This window comes from Haematobia irritans, chromosome 3, assembly GCF_050003625.1.
Source record: "Haematobia irritans isolate KBUSLIRL chromosome 3, ASM5000362v1, whole genome shotgun sequence".
In the NCBI taxonomy this organism is placed as follows: domain Eukaryota; kingdom Metazoa; phylum Arthropoda; class Insecta; order Diptera; family Muscidae; genus Haematobia; species Haematobia irritans.
Genome location: NC_134399.1, coordinates 6,974,643 through 6,990,859, shown reverse-complemented (window position 1 = coordinate 6,990,859; position 16,217 = coordinate 6,974,643). Strand labels below are relative to the sequence as shown.

At 30.0% G+C, this 16,217-nt stretch overlaps 1 protein-coding gene across 1 annotated transcript in view; it reads left to right on the top strand.

Moving 5' to 3' along the window:
* Positions 1–16,217, top strand: part of bi (T-box transcription factor bifid) — a 207,420-nt gene that overhangs the window by 133,420 nt on the left and 57,783 nt on the right. The window lies entirely within an intron of this gene.

The following is a 16,217-nucleotide window of genomic DNA, read 5'->3' as shown; positions in this document are numbered from 1 at the left end:
CAGAAGCTGAAGTTTTATTTTTCTTTTAAAGTTTGAAAAGGACTGAAAAGTATGAAAACAGGAATGGGATCTGTTCTACCAAAATGTCGTCATAATAAGGTTGCCGTTTCGTTTTTTTATGTAAGGAGCCCATGCAAAAAGATCTCCTAGGAGTAGGTTCAACAACAGTTTCAACAGTTTAAAGTTACAACTACTTAAAAGTTCGATAGCAAAAGTTTGAAAGGGACAGCAAAAATTTAAAGCAGAAGCTGAAGTTTTATTTTTCTTTTAAAGTTTGCAAAGGACCGAAAAGTATGAAAACAGGAACAGAATCTGTTCTTAACCCTTTCACTACTGAAATAAACCTAATGATAAAAACTTTTATTTTTCTTCTGTTTTTACTTGTACTAACAGCATGTAGAATAAAAATTGTAATTTGGGAAACCTACCTCAATTACTTCTAGAGCTATATGAGCTTGTACTGAAAACTTGATTCTTGAACTGTGACCAAATGGCCTTACAAAAATAAACGCTATTAAACCAAAGTGTGAGAAAAGAATACAAAAAGAACTCGTAGTTGAAAAATAAGGAAGATCTCATATTACATACATGTAAATGAGGAATTCAGGAATGACTTTAACTCATATTTCAATTAAGAGAAAATAATGTATGTTTGTGCTTATTCCCAACTAATTGTCACTTGTTTCAATAAGTTGGCAATTTCAGTCATACTAATGGGGTATTGAATCGAAGTTTTAAAGTCATTGCTTTCTATTGTTTATAAACGTTGAAAAGGCATTGTTATTTAATGCAAATAATTTATTGTATGATTTGATATATGCGTAGCTCAATTTCAACTGTTTGCAGTTCCATTACAACTACTTAAAAGTTCCATAGCAAAAGTTTGAAAAGCACAGAATAAATTGAAAACAGAAGCTGAAGTTTTATTTTTCTTTAAAAGTTTGAAAAGGACCGAAAAGTATAAAAACAAGAACATAATCTGTTCTTAACCCTTTCACTACCGAAATAAACCTAATGATAAAAACTTTTATTTTTTCTTCTGTTTTTACTTGTACTAACAGCATGTAGAATAAAAATTGTCATTTGGGAAACCTACCTCAATTACATCTAGAGCTATATGAGTTTGTTCTGAAAACTTTATTCTTGAATTATGACCAAATGGCCTTACGAAAATTAACGCTATTAAACCAAAGTGTGAGAAAAAAATACAAAAAAAAAACTCGTAAAAGTATCAGCTATAGTTTTTGTATAAATGTCCATTTACTAGTTTGTCTCAAATTTTCGTATTTTTCGTTTATTGTTAAAGAAGCTTATAAAAATGTATTTTAGACCTAACCAATATGACCAATATTTATAGCTTATTTAGATGAAAGCATCCATTTTAAAATAACATCGAGGAATAAATCGAAACTAAGTGGGAAAATAGAATTTGGTATCTTTTTCGAATGTCCTTCTAAGTTGACATCGGCAGTGAAAGGGTTAAGTTGTTGTGCTACCTACCAAAATGTCATGTCGTAATAAGGTTGCCGTTTCGTTTTTTTTTTATGTAGGGAGCCCATGCAAAAAGATCCCCTAGGAGTAGCTCCATTTCAATTGTTTAAAGTTACAACTACTTAAAAGTTTCATAGCAAAAGTTTGAAAAGCACAGAATAAATTGAAAACAGAAGCTGAAGTTTTATTTTTTTTAAGTTTGAAAAGGACCGAAACGTATGAAAACAGGAACAGAATCTGTTCTTAAGTTGCTACCTACCAAAATGTAGTCATAATAATGTTGCCGTTTCGTTTTTTTATGTAGAGAGCCCATGCAAAAAGATCCCCTAGGAGTAGCTCCATTTCAATAGTTTAAAGTTACAACTACTTAAAAGTTTCATAGTAAAAGTTTGAAAAGCACGGAATAAATTGAAAACAGAAGCTGAAGCTTTATTTTGCCCTTAAAGTTTGAAAATGAGCAAAAAATTTGAAAACAAGAACAAAATCAGATTAAAGGATGTTTTCCACCTACCGAAATGTCATTATAAATTGCAGTTCCGTTTTTTAATGTAGGAGGTCCATGTAAACAGATCCCCTGATTTGATTTCTTTTGGGCTCCAAAAGAAAAAAATAGATTTTTCTCAATTTTGGCGTCCTAAGACACCCCAGACATGGTATCGAAACATGGGTCAAATTGATGTTTTTTTTTTTTGTTGTAGAAAGACAATAGTTGCCCGATTTGGAAAAGGAACAGATCAAAAATTACAATGTGTAGCTAATCACCTTTGCTCTACTGCGTACTCGAAAGATATGCTGGGGAGGTTTAGCTCCTCTTAGTATTTCAGACGAAGATCTAGCAGCAATTGGATAATATTTATTCATATTTGGAAGGATTTTTCTTCGACGTTCGATAAGATCGGGCCAAAACTGATTTATATTGGCCTTATCTCTCTAGACGATTTTCTAGATTATATTTCTTGTTTTTTTCTTTATTATTACTTTTTAAAGATTTTTTCTATTAGAGTCACTTAGCGTACACATCGTTCGAATTGTGTTTTGAATATGAGGAAAAGAGGCTTGTCTTATGTAGTTTGAGAAACATTGAAAAATTGTTTGAAAAACATTGCTTTTAAAAGCAATAAAATCAGCCACGATTAAAGTCTTGATTTTTACTCTATATCTTGCTTCTGGGGTTTGTAAGACCAACATTTAAGTAAATTGTCAACGGTTAAGATAATTAAATATATAGTTTGAAAAGTATCGAAAAGAGTTTGAAATGGTCTAGAAACTGTATAAATGGAACTCATACTTACATTATAATGAATTCGACTGCCAAGGATTTGATTTCTCAAATGTTTAACTGCTATGGTTTAAGTGAATCCTTTCTCTTGCTGAAATAAAATAAAAGTTAGAGAAATACAGATTGAAATTCATTGGCATATTAATTAGATATAGTCCCGATTAAAGTTCTCATTTAGTTTTCAATTTTCAAGGTTTTGGTTCCTAAAAGTTCACATCGTTCGAATTGTGTTTTGAATATGAGGAAAAGAGGCTTGTGTTATTTAGTTTGAAAAACATTGAAAACTAGTTTGAAAAACATTGATTTTAAAAGCAATAAAAACTGCCACGATTAAAGTCTTGATGTTTACCCTATATCTTGCTTCTGGGGTTTGTTACTCCCTAATGAAGACCGAAATTTAAGTAAATTTTCAACGGTGGTAAAGAGAATTAAAGAAATAGTTTGAAAAATATCAAAATGAGTTTGAAATGGCCTAGAAACGTTATAAATGGAACTCATACTTAAATCATATTAAATTCAAATGCCAAGAATTTGATTTTTCAAATGTTTAACTGCTATGGTTTAAGTGAATTCTTTCTCTTACTGAAATAAAATATAAGTTAAAGAAATACAGTTTGAAATTCATTGGCATATTAATAACATTAGATATAGTCCCGATTAAAGTTTTCATTTTAAACTTTTCAATGTTCAAGGATTTGATTCCTAAAAGTTCAAATCAATTTGCTACGTTTGTTTTAGAGAAATAGGCTATGTGTTAGAGAAATACAGTTTGAAACTCATTGACATATATCTGGGGCTTTTTTTTGATTTCTCCACCACAATGAAAATCAAATACAATCAAACTGCCAACGGTTAAAAATACACTTTTACAACTGTTACGGTTTTAATCGAAACATGTTTTAGAAAAATATACTATGTGTTAGAGAAATACAGTTTGAAAAACATTGACAAATTAGGTTAGGTTAGGTGGCAGCCCGATGTATCAGGCTCACTTAGACTATTCAGTCCATTGTGATACCACATTGGTGAACTTCTTTCTTATCATTAATTCCATGTTAAGCTCAATGACAAGGCACCTCCTTTTTATAGCCGAGTCCGAACGGCGTTCCACATTGCAGTGAAACCACTTAGAGAAGTTTTGAAACACTCAGAAATGTCACCAGCATTACTGAGGTGGGATAATCCACCGCTGAAAAAGTTTTTGGTGTTCGGTCGAAGCAGGAATCGAACCCACGACCTTGTGTATGCAAGGCGGACATGCTAACCATTGCACCACGGTGGCTTCCATTGACAGATTAATATTGTCATGGTTGAAATTTTCATTTTAAACTTAGCTCTTAATTTTTGTTATTACTCCATTCTAATAAAAAACCAAATACAATTAAAATGTCAACCCTTACAAATATAGTTTTAAAAGGACTAAAAACTGTAGAAAATTGTACATGTGGTATTCGAACTTAACATCTGGAATTTAACTGCCAAGTCTTGGATTCTACAGTTTACAAGCCTGAGAAGATTAATTGAAATCCTCTGAAGTTTGAAACCTCATTGTAAAGCCCTTTGGAATTTTCATTTAAAGTTTTCTTTTTTTTTAGTAAGGCTTAATGGATTATGTAATAATAATTGGGGTTTATGAAATTCAAAAACAGAGATCTTAATTTTTCTAATATAAATTTTCTTTGACCAAGTATTTTGAAAAAAACCAAGAATTTCGGACATTTTTGTTTCTGTATTTCTTACAGTTTTATTTTTTATCGATTAATTACCTTCACAATAAAAATTATAAATATAATTGTATGCTTTGACTGCTAGGGTCTTAAGCTTGACTTACAGTTTTAATAGCAATCTTTTTTACTATTTAAAGTTTGAGAACAACTGTAATTATCCCTTGAACAAAAACTTAACGCTAATGATGATGGCGTTATAGGCCAGATAAAGATCATCTTTGAGGGGCAAAAAAGTCTAAAAAAAATGTGAGTGGCACAAGTGAGCTCAATTCACCTGACTGAATATTTTTATGGCTGGTTACTAGTGCCTCTGGTAGTTGTTTATTAATTATTTTAAGCTCCTGTCTTGCTGACATAGGAAGTTAGGCTAGAAACCCTAAAGGGTAAGGGCATTGGGGTTTTCTTAACTTGGTGAATGGTTGGCAGCTTATTTTTCGTTTTTCTGAAATGTCAACTCTTCTCGAAGACAACGAAGAACTAGAACTGCTGCTTCTGGAAGATGGGGCGATAAAACATTGCCAATCATTGAATGTCTTTTGGCAGCTACAATCCACGATTGTAGACAATAGATCGGTGGCTGCCGCCGCCTATGTGGAGCATTTTGAGAAAATTGTGATGATGATGGCATGGCGACCCCCGCTAGGTTTTTGGAACTACTTGAGTAATCTGTCGTGATATTGTTTTTTTTTTTTGGGGGGGAACCAAACAATATGGCAAAAAAAAGAAAAGTTGGCCATAGCGAAAAAACAACGAAAATCACAAGTGCATTTAAGTTGCTGGCTTGCAACTTGGTTTTCCTACTGAGCCACAATGTTCCCTCTCTGAGGGTAGTGTGATTTTGGGGATTGTGGCGTGCATCAAAACATGTGTAAGACAACACAACAACATCACCACCACCACCACCACCATCATAGACCCATAAAGCAAACGGCAGCTAGTGTGACACTCCATGCTTTCCTAGGTCTTGACTCTAAGTAAGGGACCAAAACCCCTGGCAGGTTGCATTTGCCAGAGAAGTTTCAGTTGCCTGGGCTTTTATGCTACAAATTCGATTTCTAATCGTTGACGATTTTTGTCAATGTATGGTGGCTTCCTTGGAACATTGCGGGTCGTCCACCATAGTCGTTGCCAGTGATTGCTTCTATTTTACTGATAACTATCTAAAATGCTGTTTATTCCAATTTGTATCCTTTATTGAGTCGACTCTGGCTGGATGGCTGGCAAGCTTGGGTATGCAACTCATTGTCTCCTTTTGCCGTTATTGAGTAGGGTTCATTGTTTCTCTAGAGGCTTTGTGGGTTCTCTGGACAAAAACAAAAACAATTTGCTACATTTTGGGTATTTCGTTTATGCAAAATTTAGGACCTTTCCTATGGAAAGGGGGCGAATTTCCATAAAGCACGTGTAGGGTTTTTTGGGCCAAAAACCAGTTTTTCTATCACATACATTTTTGCTTAAGGGGTCTCTTTTGGGGGGGCTAATATGCACCACACACAGAATTCCTCCTCAACGACATTGTCTTCCAAAAAACCATTGGGCAGAAGTGGCACAACCAAAGCAAATGAAGGTCGGTCTTTTGGACAATTGTCGTTATTGCTGCCAATGTCGATACTGATGCCGATGCTGCTGCTGCCGATGATGATGATGATGAGGATGCGGATGATGACAACAATGACAATAGCCCATAACTGAGACAGTGGCTGGCGGCGTCTACATCAACCAAAATCTAGGGACATCCTTTATGGCCGGTAGTAAATGCTATGTCGTTCATCGTTAAAGCAAACCACCATGCTGCAAATCCGAGGCCCCAAAACACAATGGTCGTATATTTTCTTAAGGCGAAGCTCGTTGAGTTTTTTGGCATCTCGAATTTGTTTAGCTCAGCTGAGCTGGAATATGTGTGTGATCCAAAGGACCAGAGGACCTACATACAAATATACACAATCGTTTTAGTTTTGGGTCCGTCCGTCCGTCGTTGCCTTTTTCCTTCCTTCCAACCATCCGTAGATCCCTATGATGGCTTGGGATCTTAAGGCCTACATACAAATGTGTATTCGGTTCGCTTGTCTTTCGATTAAATGTGGCAAAAGTACACCGATTTCTTGTTAAGATTTGAATGTGGTCAACATTCAACGACGCTTTTTTTCTGGCTTTTTTGCTTCACCGTTTTCGAAGACGAACGTCGGTAGAGAGCTTCCATTGCATTTGCTATATGGTGTGGATGTGATGATGCTCACATCCATTTAAATGTCTGGATTTGGCTGGCGCCTGCGGTATTCTTTTGTCTTCTTGGCCTGTTGGGTTCTTTTTTTGTTTGGGTTTTTGTTTTTTCGGGGCGAAGTTGTCGTCACATGTACACCACCATCATCATCGTCATCAGGCATATGTCCAATATTCCAAGCCTTAGCTCTCCACATATATAAGACAAAGCCAACTCGTATGAGAACTAATCAAATATCGTAAAACAAAGGAGCTGTGTTAGCTTTTTTTCCCCCTCCCTCCACTTCATAGGGATTAGGGTCCAGGGAAGTGGTGATGGAGCTGCCACCAATTCTTTTGGTATCAAAAGCTGTGTATTTAACGCTCTCTCCTTTTTCGAAATACAAGTTTGAAGCTAACTGCTTGCCAGCAGTTACCCCGGATAGCCTTTAAATTCATGTAAAACTTGTAAACTAGGCGCAGGCGCCTAATCAAAGCCTGCGAAAACCAGCCGCCTGGTCTTCTGACAACTCCTGATCATTGGTCTCATTATTCAAGCTAGTGAGGACATATGAAAACGAAACGTAACGAAACGAAAAAAAAATACACAGGCCTTAAACAAACGGCGACAGTTGTACATCACCCTTGTTGGCGTCATCAATGGCTATGCCATGAAAGAGAGAATGGTGCCGGTGATTTCCCTAAAGCCACCTGAATAAAAGGAATGAAGGTTGCTAATGTTGGGAGGTAATTAAATGACATCAGGCACGTTTATTAACTGATTACCATAGCCTTGGAGAAGGGGAGATTTGTAGGATATTTTTTCGAGAAAAATTCTAGGGAAAACAAATTATCTCTAGTCATACAAAACAAAGGCCAAAGGACTTTACAAGACAAGGGATTTTCAGGAATTCTATAGAGACTAAAGATCCATCCAAGGTTAGATCAAAAAGCCTTTGAACAAAAAAATTATAGATAGAAGGAGGGACACCCACCTTCTATCTATAATAGATAAGACTTCGTTATTTTCTATAGAAATATTGTATTGTATAAATTGTATTTATATATAACAATTTTTTCAAAATGTTATTTCTATAGAAAATTATTTCAAAATTTTATTTTTATATAAAAATGTTCCCAACATTTTGTTTTTATATAAAAATTTTATCATAATGTTATTTCTATACAAAAATTTTATAAAAATTTTTATTTCTATAGAAAATTTTGTCCAAATCTTATTTCTATAGAAAATGTTGTCAAAATTTTATTCCTATAGAAAATTTTGTCAAAATTTTATTTCTATAGAAAATTTTGTCAGAATTTTATTTCTATACAAAACTTTTATCAAAATTTTATTTCTATATAAAAATTTTGTCAAAATTTTATTTCTATAGAAAATTTTGCCAAAATTTTATTTCTATAGAAAATTTTGTCAAAATTTTATTTCTATGGAAAATTTTGTCAAAATTTTATTTCTATAGAAAATGTCAAAATTTTATTTCTATACAAAAATTTTATCAAATTTTATTTCTATAGAAAATTTTGTCAAAATTTTATTTCTATAGAAAATTTTGTAAAATTTTTATTTCTATAGAAAATTTTGTTAAAATTTTATTTCTATGGAAAATTTTGTCCAAATTGTATTTCTATAGAAGATTTTGTCAAAATTTTATTTCTATGTAAAATTTTGTCAAAATTTTATTTCTATGGAAAATTTTGTCAAAATTTTATTTCTATGGAAAATTTTGTCAAAATCTTATTTCTATAGAAAATTTTCTCAAAATTTTATTTCTATAGAAAATTTTGTCAAAATCTTATTTCTATAGAAAATTTTCTCAAAATTTTATTTCTATAGAAAATTTTGTCAAAATTTTATTTCTATAGAAAATTTTGTCAAAATTTTATTTCTATTGAAAATTTTGTCAAACTTTTATTTCTAAAGAAAATTTTGTCACAATTTTATTTCTATAGAAAATTTTATCACAATTTTATGTCTATCGAAAATTTTGTCAAAATTTAATTTCTAAGAAAATTTTGTCAAAATTTTATTTCTATAGAAAATTTTGTCAAAATTTTATTTCTATAGAAAATTTTGTCAAAATTTCATTTCTATAGAAAATTTTGTCAAAATTTAATTTCTATAAGAAAATTTTGTTACACTTTTATTTCTATAGAAAATTTTATAAAAATTTTATTTTTATATAAAAATTTTGTCAACACTTTTATTTTTATAGAAAATTTGGTAAAATTTTATCACAATTTTATTTCTATAGAAAATTTTTGTCAAAATTTTATTCCTATAGAAAATTTTGTCAAAATTTTATTTATATAGAAAATTTTGTCAAATTTTTATTTATATAGAAAATTTGTAAAAATTTTATTTCTTTAGAAAATTTTGTCAAAATTTTATTTATATAGAAAATTTGTAAAATTTTTATTTCTTTAGAAAATTTTGTTAAAATTTTATTTCTATAGAAAATTTTGTCAAGATTGTATTTCCATAGAAAATTTCGTCAAAATTTTATTTCTATATAACAATTTTCTCAAAAGGTTATTTCTATGAAATTTATGTCAAAATTTTATTTCTATGGAAAATTTTATTTTTATAGAAAATTTGGTCAAAATTTTATTTCTATAGAAAAATTTATCAAATCTTATTTTTACAGAAAATTTTGTCACAATTTTGATTCTATAGAAAATTTTGTCAAAATTTTATTTCTGTAGAAAATTTTGTCAAAATTTTATTTCTATAGAAAATTCTGTCAAAATTTTAGTTCTATAAAAAAATTTATTTTTATATAAAAATTTTGTCAACACTATTATTTCTATAGAAAATTTTGTCAAAATTTTATCGCAATTTTTTTTCTATAGAAAATTTTATCACAATTTTATTTCTATAGAAAATTTTGTCAAAATTTTATTTCTATACAAAATTTTGTCAAAATTTTTTCTATAGAAAATTTTGTCTAAATTTTATTTCTATAGAAAATTTTGTCAAAATTTTATTTCTATGTAAAATTTTGTCAAAATTTTATTTCTATGTAAAATTTTCTCAAAATTTTATTTCTATAGAAAATGTTGTCTAAATTTTATTTCTATAGAAAATTTTGTCAAAATATTTTTTCTATAGAAAATGTTGTCAAAATTTTATTTCTATAGAAAATTTTGTCAATTTTTTTTTTCTATAGAAAATTTTTTCAAAATTTAATTTCTATAGAAAATTTTGTTAAAAATTTATTTCTATAGAAAATTTTGTCAAAATTTTATTTCTGTTGAAAAAAAAAATTGACAAAATTTTCTATAGAAATAAAATTTTGACAACATTTTCTATAGAAATAAAATTTTGACAAAATTTTCTATAGAAATAAAATTTTGACAAAATTGTCTATAGAAATAAAATTTGGTAAATTTTCTATAGAAATAAAATTTTGACAAATTTTTCTATTGCAATAAAATTTTGACAAAATTTTCTATAGAAATAAAATTTTGATTGGGTTTTGGGAATCGGAAAATATGGACCGATATGGACAAATTCTTGCATGGTTGTTAGATGCAGTACCACGTACCAAATTTCAAACGAATCGGATGAAATTTGCTTCTCTTAGAGGCTCCGCAAGCCAATTTTTGCATGGTTTTTAGAGACCATATACTAACACCATGTACCATATTTCAGGCGGATCGGATGAAATTTGCTTCTATTAGAGGCTCCGCAGGCCAAATCTGGGGATAGGTTTATATGGGGGCTATATATAATTATGGACCAATTTTTGCATGGTTGTAAGAGACCATAAACTAACACCATGTACCAAATTTCAACCGGATCGGATGAATGTTGCTCCTCCAAGAGGCTCCGCAAGCCAAATCTGAGCGTCGGTTTATATGGGGGCTACACGTAAAAGTGGACCCATATGACCCATTTGCAATACCATCCGACCTACATCAATAACAACTACTTGTGTCAAGTTTCAAGTCGATAGTTTTTTTCGTTCGGAAGTTAGCGTGAATTCAACAGACGGACGGACGGACGAACGGAAGGACATGCTTAGATCGACACAGAATTTCACCACGACCCAGAATATATGTATATTTTATGGGGTCTTAGAGCAATATTTCGATGTGTTACAAATGGAATGACAAAGTTAATATACCCCCCATCCTATGGTGCAGGGTGTAAAAAAAATATTTTGTATAATCCCATTTGATTGAATACTCTATGCGAGTTTCTTCATCCACTTTGAATCTTCTCTCTCAGTTTTCAAATCTCAACTCCGCCTCTTTGCCAAAAAAAAAAAACGAAACACAAGAAGAAAAAATAAAGAAAAATACAATACTCCTCAAAAAAGCTCCCAAAAAAACATCATTAACCAATCACCCTAATATTCAATACAACATCTCTCACACTACCCCTAATTGATTTGAACGGGCGTTCATTAGTCGTCAAACACAGCGAGAAAATCCGTTTCTTAATAAAATGCTTTATTAAGCAATTTATCATAAAAACGCAATATTAACATTATAACTTGAATGACATATGAGTTAGTATTGCGATATAAGCGGAAGCTATTTGCTTCGAAGGCGTATAACAAGAATTCTTAACAATAGGAAGCTAAGTTTTTTTGTTGTTTCTTTTTGCTATGGCTAAGTCTGTGGGAACCATCAGAAGTCGTATGGCGTTGAAAGAATCTATTGGCATTATTAATAAACCAATTAAAGTTAGTTCAAAGCATTCGTGTTAAGAATCAATATTTTTTTTGTGAAAATAAACCTCATTCAGGGCTAAAGAAAAACAAGAAACTTTAGTTAGTAAATGTAGTTACTTAATAAGGTTTAATGGATTTCTAGACTAATTGTACAATTTGTAGATGTTTTTCTTTAAGTTAGTCGTCATCAAAAAAAATTATTTAGTTTTTTTCTTTAAATGAGGAAGTATAATTTTATATTCAATAAGCAAAAGTGTTCAGTGTTGCCTAAATAAACTTAATGATTGGCGCCCAACAGTTGGCAAAAAGTTGTACAAGTTAACAAAAACCATGACCCAAATTATTCTGGCGCCCAACTGAATAATGAAAATATTTTTATGAATTGTAATACATTTTTATGTTCTTTCGTTCGTAGAAAAATCAAAGGGAAAAATTCCCAATGAAAAAGTATAATAACTGTGAATTTCATTTCATTGAAAAATGCTGGAAAAAAATTTCCGTAATACCTACTTAAAAATATATCTGGTGCCCAACAGAATAATAAAAACCAAAGTTAAATATGGCCAGCTACAAAACTTAAGTTAATCCCAATGAATTTCATTGAAAAATTCTAGCAAGTTTATGAAAACCATGACCCTATTACAAAATATCCAGTTCAAAGCTAATCTGGCGCCCAACGGAATAACGAAAAATTTTCTTTGCATTTTAAGTCATCTCGTTGCTGAAAAATATATCTGGCGCCCAACAGAATAATAAAAACCAAAGTTAAATATGACCAGTTACAAAACTTAAGTTAATCGCAATGAATTTCATTGAAAATTCTAGGAAGTTTATGAAAACCATGACCCTATTACAAAATATCCAGTTAAAAGCTAATCTGGCGCCCAACGGATTAACGAAAAATTTTCTTTGCTGAAAATTCAAAACTCTAGGAAAAATTAAATATTATTTAAGGCAGTTTAATATTCAACTATTATAAAATACATTTTTATTAGTTTATTTGGCGCCCACTTGAATAATGAAACATTTTCTATGAATTGTAAGTAAATTTTATGTTCTTGTATCCGTAGAAAAATCGAAGGCAAAAATTTCCAACGAAAAACGTAAACCCCAATGAACTTCATTGAAAATCTGGCGCCCAACAGAATAATAAACACCAAAGTTAAATATGACCAGTTACAAAACTTAAGTTAATCCCAATGAATTTCATTGAAAAATTCTAGGAAGTTGATGAAAACCATGATCCTATTACAAAATATTCAGTTAAAAGCTAATCTGGCGCCCAATTGATGATAATGAAAAATTTACTATGAATTTTAAGATATCTTCTTCTTGAAAATATAAATCTCTAGGAAAAATTAAACAATATTTAAAGCTTTTTTTTAACATTTATTGCAAAATACATTGAACTTCATTGAAAATTCTAGAAAGTTGATGAAAACCATGGTTCTATTACAAAATATTCAGTTAAAAGCTAATATGGCGCCCAATTGAATAACGAAAAATTTACTATTAATTTTAAGTTATCTCCGTTTTGAAAATATAAACCTCTAGGAAAAATTAAACAATATTTAATGTAAATTGATTGTCATTTATTGCAAAATACATTGCTAATAAATTATATGGCATGTAATAGAATAATGAACAAATTTCAATGAATTTTAATTATTTTTTATGTTCTTGTGCCCGTAGAAAAATCAAAGGCAAACATTTCCAATAAAAAAGGTAAATCCCTATGAATGCTAGGAAGTTCATAAGAACCATGATCCTATTACAAAATATCCAGTTAAAAGCTAACCTGGCGCCCAACTGAACAATGAAAAATTTTCCTATAAATTTTAAGTTATCTCGTTGTTGAAAGTGCAAACCTCTAGGAAAAAGTAAACATTTTTTAAAGCAATTTGATAGCCAACTATTACAAAATACATTGCTAATAAATTATATGGCGCCCTATTAAATAATGAAAAAATTTCAATGAATTTTAATTATTTTGTATGTTTTTGTGTCCGTAGAATAATCAAAGGCAAAAATTTCAAATAAAAAAAAGTAAATCCCTATGATTTTTTTGGAAAATGCTAGGAAGTTAATAAGAAACATGACCCTATTACGAAATACCCAGTCAAATGCAAATTTGGCGCCCAACTGAATAATGAAAAATTTTCCTATACATTTGAAGTTACCATGTTCTTGAAAATGCAAACCTCCAAGAAAAATTATATATTTTTTAAAGCTTTTTAATTGTCATTTATTGCAAAATACGTTGCTAATAAATTATATGGCGCCCAATTGAATAATGATAAAAATTTCTATGCATTTTAAAGTTTTTATGTTCTTGTGTCCGTAGAAAAATCAAAAACTGAAATTTCCAATAAAAAAAGTAAATCCCTATGATTTTTTTGGAAAATGCTAAGAAGTTAATAAGAACTATGACCTTATTACAAAATACTCAGTCAAAAGCAAATCTGGCGCCCAACTGAATAATGAAAAATTTTCCTATAAATTTTAAGTTATCTCGTTCTTGAAAATGCAAACCTCCAAGGAAAATTATATATTGTTTAAAGCTTTTTAATTGCCATGTATTGCAAAATACATTGCTAATAAATTATATGGCATGTAATAGAATAATGAACAAATTTCAATGAATTTTAAGTATTTTTTATGTAATTGTGTCCGTAGAAAAATCAAAAGCGAAAATTTCCAATAAAAAAAGTAAATCCCTATGAATGCTAGGAAGTTAATAAGAACCATGACCCTATTACAAAATACCCAGTTAAAAGCTAATCTGGCGCCCAACTGAATAATGAAAAATTTTCCTATACATTTTAAGTTATCGCCTTCTTGAGAATATAAACCTCTAGGAAAAAGTAAACATTTTTTAAAGCAATGTGATAGCCAACTATTACAAAATACATTGCTAATAAATTATATGGCGCCCAATTAAATAATGAAAAAATTTCTATGCATTTTACGTATTTTTTATTTTCTGGTGTTCGTAGCTAAATTGAAGGCGAAAACTTCCAATGCAAAAAATTATTCCCTATGAATTTCTTTTAAAAATTCTAGAAACACTTTGGCACTATTTCGAAATACTCAGTTTAAAGCGAATCTGGCGCCCAACTGACTAATTAAAATTCCCTAGAAACCCCGAAAGGAGAAATGACCAATGAAAGTAATTAATCGCTATAAATTTCATTAAAACAAGCTAGAAAAAACTGACCCTATTACGAAATACCCAGTTAAAAGCAGATTTGGCGCCCAACAGAATTATGAAAATTTTACTATGAATGTAGGGCCATATCTATTCTTAAAAGCAGCTTTGGCGCACAATAGTATAATGAAAATTTTACTATGAATTATAGGGCCATCTTTGTTCTTGAAAACAAACCACTAGGAAGCAGTATAATAGCCACCTATTAAGAAATATTTGGTTAATAGATTATCTGGCGCCCAAATGGAATCAAATTGAATTTTTGTATAAAAATAGTAAAAATTTGTACATAAAATTTAAAAGAATTTTAAAATAAAAATTTAAAATCAATCAATCAAAGCTCAATCTTTACTATAGTACTTGTCCTCGAAAACTGGCGCCCAATTTAATAAATTTCTAACGCTATATTCGTATTATGTTTAAATTTTTAAATACCATTATAAATTATTGTCACTTTCTTTTGTGTTAACACTTTAAGGAAAAGTTTTTTATGTCCCATAAATTTATGAGAATTTTATAATTTAAAAATATCGCCTATTAACTTTAAAACAAAACCCCTCATATATTATATAGCCAAATTATCTCACCTCTTTTTGAAAAAATAAAAAAACTTTCAAAAAATCTTTGATTGAAAATTCCAATTTTATAGCCTCTTGAGATTTTTATACTTTGATTTTTTATGATTCTTCTTTTAATATGATACTTATTGCTTATCGAAATTTAAAATTTGTTTGGTTTATATAGCGTAAAATGTGTAATAAAATTTTGAAAATTAAAGTTTGTTTTTTTTCTGTTCGAATTGGTTTACGAATTTAATAGTCCTGATTTTTGTTTTCCATTAGCTTTTGCAATTTCAACTTTCGATTCAATTATCAAGTTTCATTTAGATGATGACTTGGTTGGGGGGGAATCCTCTACCGTATGTCTCCTCATTTTTACAACTGCCATTTCACTATGTGTGAGGTCTATTTGGAGTCCACCGCTTAATGAGGTGTATGTTTTGTTTATATAGAGCCAAGCGGCAGCATAAGCAGTAACAGCAATATCATCGTTAAACTACCTATTTTTCGAAAAGTTTCATGCTGTGCTCGATGATGGTGATGAAGGAAATGTATCGGCGTTATATTGCTCTGTATTGATTTTCTGTTTCAAATTTAAGTCTACTGTCTGTACTGGTTTACTGGTCATTTTATAGTTTCATTAATTAAGTTTTGAAAAGTTTATGATAGTCTCGACAACAATCCCACGTTTGTTGATTTGTCTGGTATTGGAGTTTGTATTTTGTTGTTGTTGTTGCTAGTGTAGATTGTATTAATATTATTGAATGATTGTGGCTAATTTTCGGCTTAGGGTTTTTGTCTGTGGATCACCATAATGAGTATTAAGTGACCGGTGAAATGTTCAAATTATAAGTGGCCATAAGGAGTACACCGCAAAAAAAATAATAACAAATATAATCATTACGATTATTTGTAATTAACTAATTTTAATTTATTAATATTAATATAAATAAAAATATTTAATTAATTAATTAATTAATATAAATAAAAATAAAATTTAATAAACTCACTATTTATAATTACTAAATATGATTAAAATCAAATTAATTATTT